The sequence below is a fragment of the Nothoprocta perdicaria genome, unplaced genomic scaffold (genome assembly GCF_003342845.1).
Source record: "Nothoprocta perdicaria isolate Ctin4 unplaced genomic scaffold, notPer1 scaffold_36, whole genome shotgun sequence".
NCBI classification, from domain to species: Eukaryota; Metazoa; Chordata; class Aves; order Tinamiformes; family Tinamidae; genus Nothoprocta; species Nothoprocta perdicaria.
This window is the reverse complement of record NW_020455599.1, coordinates 1,396,560-1,402,536: the sequence shown is the minus strand read 5'-3', so window position 1 is coordinate 1,402,536 and position 5,977 is coordinate 1,396,560.

Below are 5,977 nucleotides of genomic sequence, written 5' to 3'. Positions count from 1 at the left end.
TCAGAWAATACCTTAAATTTTAACTTGGAGAATAATTTAACTGCAAATTCACAGCAGAAGGTGTGATTTGCTACTGCCATACCAGGGCTACCAACAACTACATGCCTGAAAGAGKGAATTTGCCTGTGGTAGGAGCCTAACAGACATTAATGGTGGTGCTCCTTCAAATAAAAATTGCTTGGCTGAGTTTTCAGGAAGTTTAAAAGTTTCAGTTCTCCAAACAGGGATCCCAGAAACACTACATACCTTGTAGGAGGAGCCACCAATGGTCTCCAGTTAACACAGCTTAAAAATTATTTGCCAAGATTGTAGAGTTRCATAAATCAGAAAGCCATAATATTATTTTTCCAAAATCAATTTTAGTCATAGACTCCAAAAGGCTATGTTTAAATCTGTTTTCTTCTGTCATTACAACTTGTTGCCTTTGATACAAGCCCATAGGAAAACTAGGAAAAAAATAAAGGAGATTAAAGATCGCACAGGGATGCCTGTACCTGCTCTGCCTCTGGCTCTGACTGCAGCACAGATGCCACCCCAGATCTCTGTTCCTCACCTACTCATGGCACGTGGAAATGAATGTTTATAGCAATTTTATAGCAGTGTCCTATATRAGCAGACTGTTGAAACTGTGGTGTGAATTCAGGTAACTGCTAGTGGTAGAGAAATGATAACTGGATATCCTTTGTAGCTGACATAATAAATACTCCTATTGTCTTCCTGATGTAAAGAAAAATATAGAAGGAAAAGGGGAATAAAAATAGAATAAAAGGGAAAAAAAAAGAAAACCCTCCTTTTCAGAGGTAGATTTTTATTTCTGGTTGTTTATATATTTTTTGTACGTGTATAGCGAGGGAAATTGTCTTTCGTTCTACCCTGTTATGATAGGACAGTTGAATGGCAGCACATGATATTTGAAATCAGCATTTCAAAGCCTCAGCTATTTCTGGATACTTCTCTTCTTGTTTGCACCAAATCAAAACACAGCTACTTTGTTTGAAGAGTTCCTCAGCTTTTTACATCTGAGCCACTAAAGACTTTATCTGGGAAAGCAGRTCCTATCTATGAAAGTGCGGGAAGCCTTGAACGCCTATGTAATCCTAAACAGCAGTTCAAAGTTGTTGGGTTTTTTTCATCTTTACATGCTTTGAGTCATAGTTCAGCTTCTCCTGCCCACCCCTGCTCTCCTGAGGGAATTTGTCACTCATGCAGATGCGCTGTGCCTCAAACAGAGAAGGTCCTCTCTCTCCTCATGGTGGCCCTGCTCTTCCTCAGCTCCAGCTCTCTCAGCTCCTGCCTCCCTCCACCATCTCCCTTCTGCTCAGCACTTAAACAACCGATCGCCCACATGGCCAGACATCAGGGGAGACATTTTCCAAGTGCCAGATAAAGGTGYTGATGTTTGGGGAGGTAGGGAGAGCTGGGCAGCTGGGCCAGTGTGCTTGAGAAGGCAAGCTCCACAGGAGTGTGGATGCTGAAGGGGTGGCTACCTTCACATGAAGAAGATTTAATACTTCAGGAGGTGCAGATCTGTTACTGAGCTCTACTGTTCACCTTGTGCAAAAGCACTTTTTTAGTCACTAGTCACATGAGTCTCCTGTCTTGGGTTGTAGTGCCATCCCCTRACAGACTGCCAAAGAGTGATTAACAGGTAGTGTCTTCCCTCCCCGAGAGAGAGGCTGCAGCTTGCCGTGGCTACTCTGCAGAAAGACAGCATTTCTCACAGCAACTTCCAGCTCAGGGCTCCAGCACTGATCACACAATTCACTTCACCCAGACTTTTGTTACAGTCACTCTCTGAAATCAGATGCTAGTGGACTATCCAATAAACACAACCACGTAGTGCTAACAAACTGTTGGAAATGTGCGACTCGGCAGCCAGGGATTTAAGTAATCACACAGGATCTGAAYGGGGATCAGCTCAGGTTTTTCCTTYGGCTCTTTGGGACCTCATTTTCTTGAAAAGCTCCAAATCTAAAAATCTGCATCCCATTTTGAAATGCTTTGCTATCTCAGTAAAATAAGGACCTCAGGCCATTGCAACCTTTTGAAAAGATTTTATTTTCTGAATTAACTACATATATACATACTCTTTATCCCCTCTCATCCCATCTGAAATAGGAGTGGGATCCTTGACCCTTAACACCAGAAGAAATGTTCATCGGGGAAACAATGACCAGTGAGGTCTGAAAGWTATGGAGAGTCCTATATTTAAGTCCTTGCCTGAGTTATTTTATTTCAAAATTCATGAATGGGTTTCTAAAAAAGTGCAATRTGCACTTTACTGAGTAAACTCAGAGGTCCAGACATGGTGGCAGCACAGAACCCTCACCCATGAGCATATCCATGATCTTCTCTCACTACAGACCAATACTGGTGACCGAGCAAGCAGATGCACTCTAATGCTCCCCAGGCATTTTCTGACAGAGTCCATGTTTACTACATGTTAAATTAATCTTAGCTATCTCACTGGTAGCTCTGCATCTGTGGCTTCTGCTCTTTTAAAGATCATAAAGGTGTTGCCCCAAGTTCAAGTGGCTTTCCACTGGTGATCAATCATTTCTTACCTTCCAATCAGGGCACTGCAGTGGGTTACAGTTAATCAATGCTGGAGTTCTTCCGTGTCTGAAAAGGTAAGTTAGCTCATTTTTCAGTATTGACTGCAAGTATTTGCTTTTCAGGGTAATTTCACTCTAAAATTAAAAAGAATTAGGAATTATATACTGCTCTCTCTGTGCTATCATCTCCCCCATCCCTGCTACTCATAAAATAGTTTGTCATCATTTAACTAAGCTTTGCCATCCAATATGCACAGAGGATCCTGCTTTAGTAGTTTCCCAGAAGATTTTTGCAGATTAAGAACCCAATTGCTCATTTAAGACTCTCCTTAATGAATGAAAAAGTAGCTGAATTTTATCTATAAAGCCCAGACTGGGCCCTGTCCTAGTGCCACTGTTAATTGAGATGACCCTGAGTAACTTTACCTTACACCTTGTATCATCTGCCTTTGAGACTGTGCTGACAGCAGAAAGAGAGCTGTTATGACAGCACTTGGTTATTTCCCTTTCCTCACCCTATTCCTTATTATACAAGGCTCTGGGGCACAGGGCTGTGCAACCAGCAATCTGTGAAAGCATATTTCCCCAGTGGTTCCTTGCAAGCAGCATTGAAGTGTCAGATGAGGACAGAAGCCGGCCTCATGTTACTGCTATGACTGAATCAAAACAGGAGGTCTGTGGTTAACTATTTAACAGGCTAAATGTATCATGCAGCACTGTCCCATCTGGCTTCTGCTCTGCATTAGAGAAGGTTMAGGGAGCTAATTATCCAGGGGAACTGCATAATAAGCCTGTCTGATCAGATCTCTGATAGATCCAAGCAACGGGCCAGCACTTCCATCACTTGAGCAGGAACAACAAAGAATGCCTCAGATGTTGCTAGCCCCCTCCTGCCCCAAAACCAGGCTCTTTCATGGCAGCATTTCCTGCAGATCACTGAATTGTGAAAATAAATCAACTTAACTGTGCACAAGTATTGAACTACCATGCTGCTTTCATAGATGATCTTCTTTGTGCTGGTAGTCTAAGAAAAGGTCAGATGGGAAAAGGTATCATTTTCATGATGTTCAATACATTTTTATCACACACACCTAGAGATACGCCAACAACGTGCAAACAACAGGCTGGAAACAGTAATAACATTCCATGCAGAAACACAGGAACAAGTTAAAGCCTTGGGGACAGAATGACAGGTCTGAATCCCTGCACTGACCTCCTAGGGCTAGAATAAGGGTTAGGTTATAGCTAGGGTTGTTGCTGAGAGCAGCTCCTCATAGGAYATCTCTCCTTCTAATAAAACTGATTAGAGGAAAGGTCAGATTTCAACCCTGGGAATTTACAGATCACTTTCCCAGACTGACAATTCACCAAGTGTAGTTTTCTTGCTGCTAACTCATCAGCAGAGATGGCTGTGCAAAAGTAAACTCAGAGTCATTCAGAGCAGGATGGGGTGTTGTGAAAGCAGAAGGACAGATCAAACAGAGATTTGGGTGGTATGCATTGTTTGGTTCCTTTTAGGAATCAAACATTTAAGAGATTGGAAATACTTCCATTGTTTGCTATCTAGTTGGCTCTTGTTGCCTCTTGGGTTGTTTTATTTTGTTTTGTTTTCAGAATTCTACTCTTCATCTGTTTTATTCTTCATATCTTCTACCTATTCTTATTCTATTCTCTTCTGAAAAAAAGAGTGAGTGTATTAGTGAGGATTTATTCTCTTCCTATACTTCCATAATCCTGTTTCCCTTCCCAAGGGAGAGTGTTGCCCTCACTGCTATCTGGGCTAAGGAGCTGGACACCCCCATGTAATTACACTATCAAGTGGGAGAGATCTTTACATTGTCAGTAGCTGGGACTGTAATTTGCTTGCAGACTTCAGCAAACTGAATAAAAGGCTGCTGTCTCTTGTGTGCAYCTGGTTATTTCCAAGGTAATGCTTTCCCTTACCACCTGGAATGTGCCCAGGTGCTCAACCTGGCCTCCCATCAGGAGCAGACAGAACAGCAAATCATTGCAYTGCCTTCTTCTGCAGGTGAGTGCTGAGTTTTCCAGAAAGACCTCCCATTGTAAAAAAACATGACAGAAAGTCTAAGCTTTCATCATCATAACCTGAACCTAAAAGTTGGGGAACAAGAAAATTTCACAGAATCACAGAATGATTAAGGTTGGAAGAGACCTCTAGAGATCATCTAGTCCAACCTTCCTGCTCAAGCAGGTACACTGAGAGCACATGGCACAGGGTGGCATCCAGGCARCTTTTGAAGATCTCAGGAGAAGGAGACATCCTTCGTCTGACGTCATCRGCCTTCACCCACCTTCAGAAGATTTCAGGCCTGTGGTGCCCTCAGCAAGCCAGTAGTAGCTCAGTCCTAAAAGGACTCTGAGCAGAGSTTTCTCTGCTTTGCTTACCTTCTTCACAGAGACTCTTGGGAGGGGAACACCAAGGGCACTTCCATGCTCTTTGCATTTCTGAAGCCAAACCCTAACATGGGAAGGAGGATTTAAGGGCAGCTTGGCCTCTGGGCAGCCAGGTGTCGCTCGYTCYGAAGTGCTGGGCCCAACCTCACTCACTCCTAAAAGCCTTCTGAGCAGAGGGTTTTCTGGCTCCCTATGGTCCTTTTGAGAGCCTCTTTTCCTCTGCAAGGACCAYGGCGTTTCAGGCCCTCTGGCGCATGGAGCCCGATGTCGTCGGCCTTTGCCATGATTTGTGTRGCAAGTTGGAGTACAGAGAAAACCTGAAGGTTGCAAGCATGTGTGGATGTCAGGGAGGGAAAGCAATGACTCAGTTTCATTATCTTTCTCCTACTGTTATCTGCAGTAAAGGAGAAGAGTGGAAGAGTTTAGTCTGAGTGAAGGAGTCCACCCCGTTGAGTCTCATTAGCACTTTGAAGAAGGARGAGGAGAGAAGATGACATTTTGGTGGATACACAAATCATTTGGCCATAATTTACCATAACTTGAATTCACAAACAGAAAGGCTCTTAAACTCATGCATGTGTCCAAAAATATCACAGAAAAAGAGGTATGCGTGAACTGCCTTTAGCAGTTCATATMATCTAGAGCAAACTAGATTGCCCTAATTTTCCATCTCTGTGCTAGGTGCTGTCATCTGCAATAGCAGTGGRTATTGCCGTTGGCAGGGGCAACTCCCATCCCTTTGTCAAGTATATAGTGCATTGAAATGGCTTGACTACTATTAATGATGAAGGTTAAAGCCTGGAATCCCTTCTTGGAGAACACAGAGTGGAAATATGGATTTGGTGTTATATCAGAAAGGGACTGCCCCTGAAATAAGAGAAGCTTTTCTAGATGAGACTGTTTCTGTGTGTGCCRTGTTGACTGCACAGYGCCTGCCCTGCTCCTGATTTAATACATWCTTTCAAGCACACTGTGTTCCCATTTGRAGCTGGGAAGTGAACCTAGTG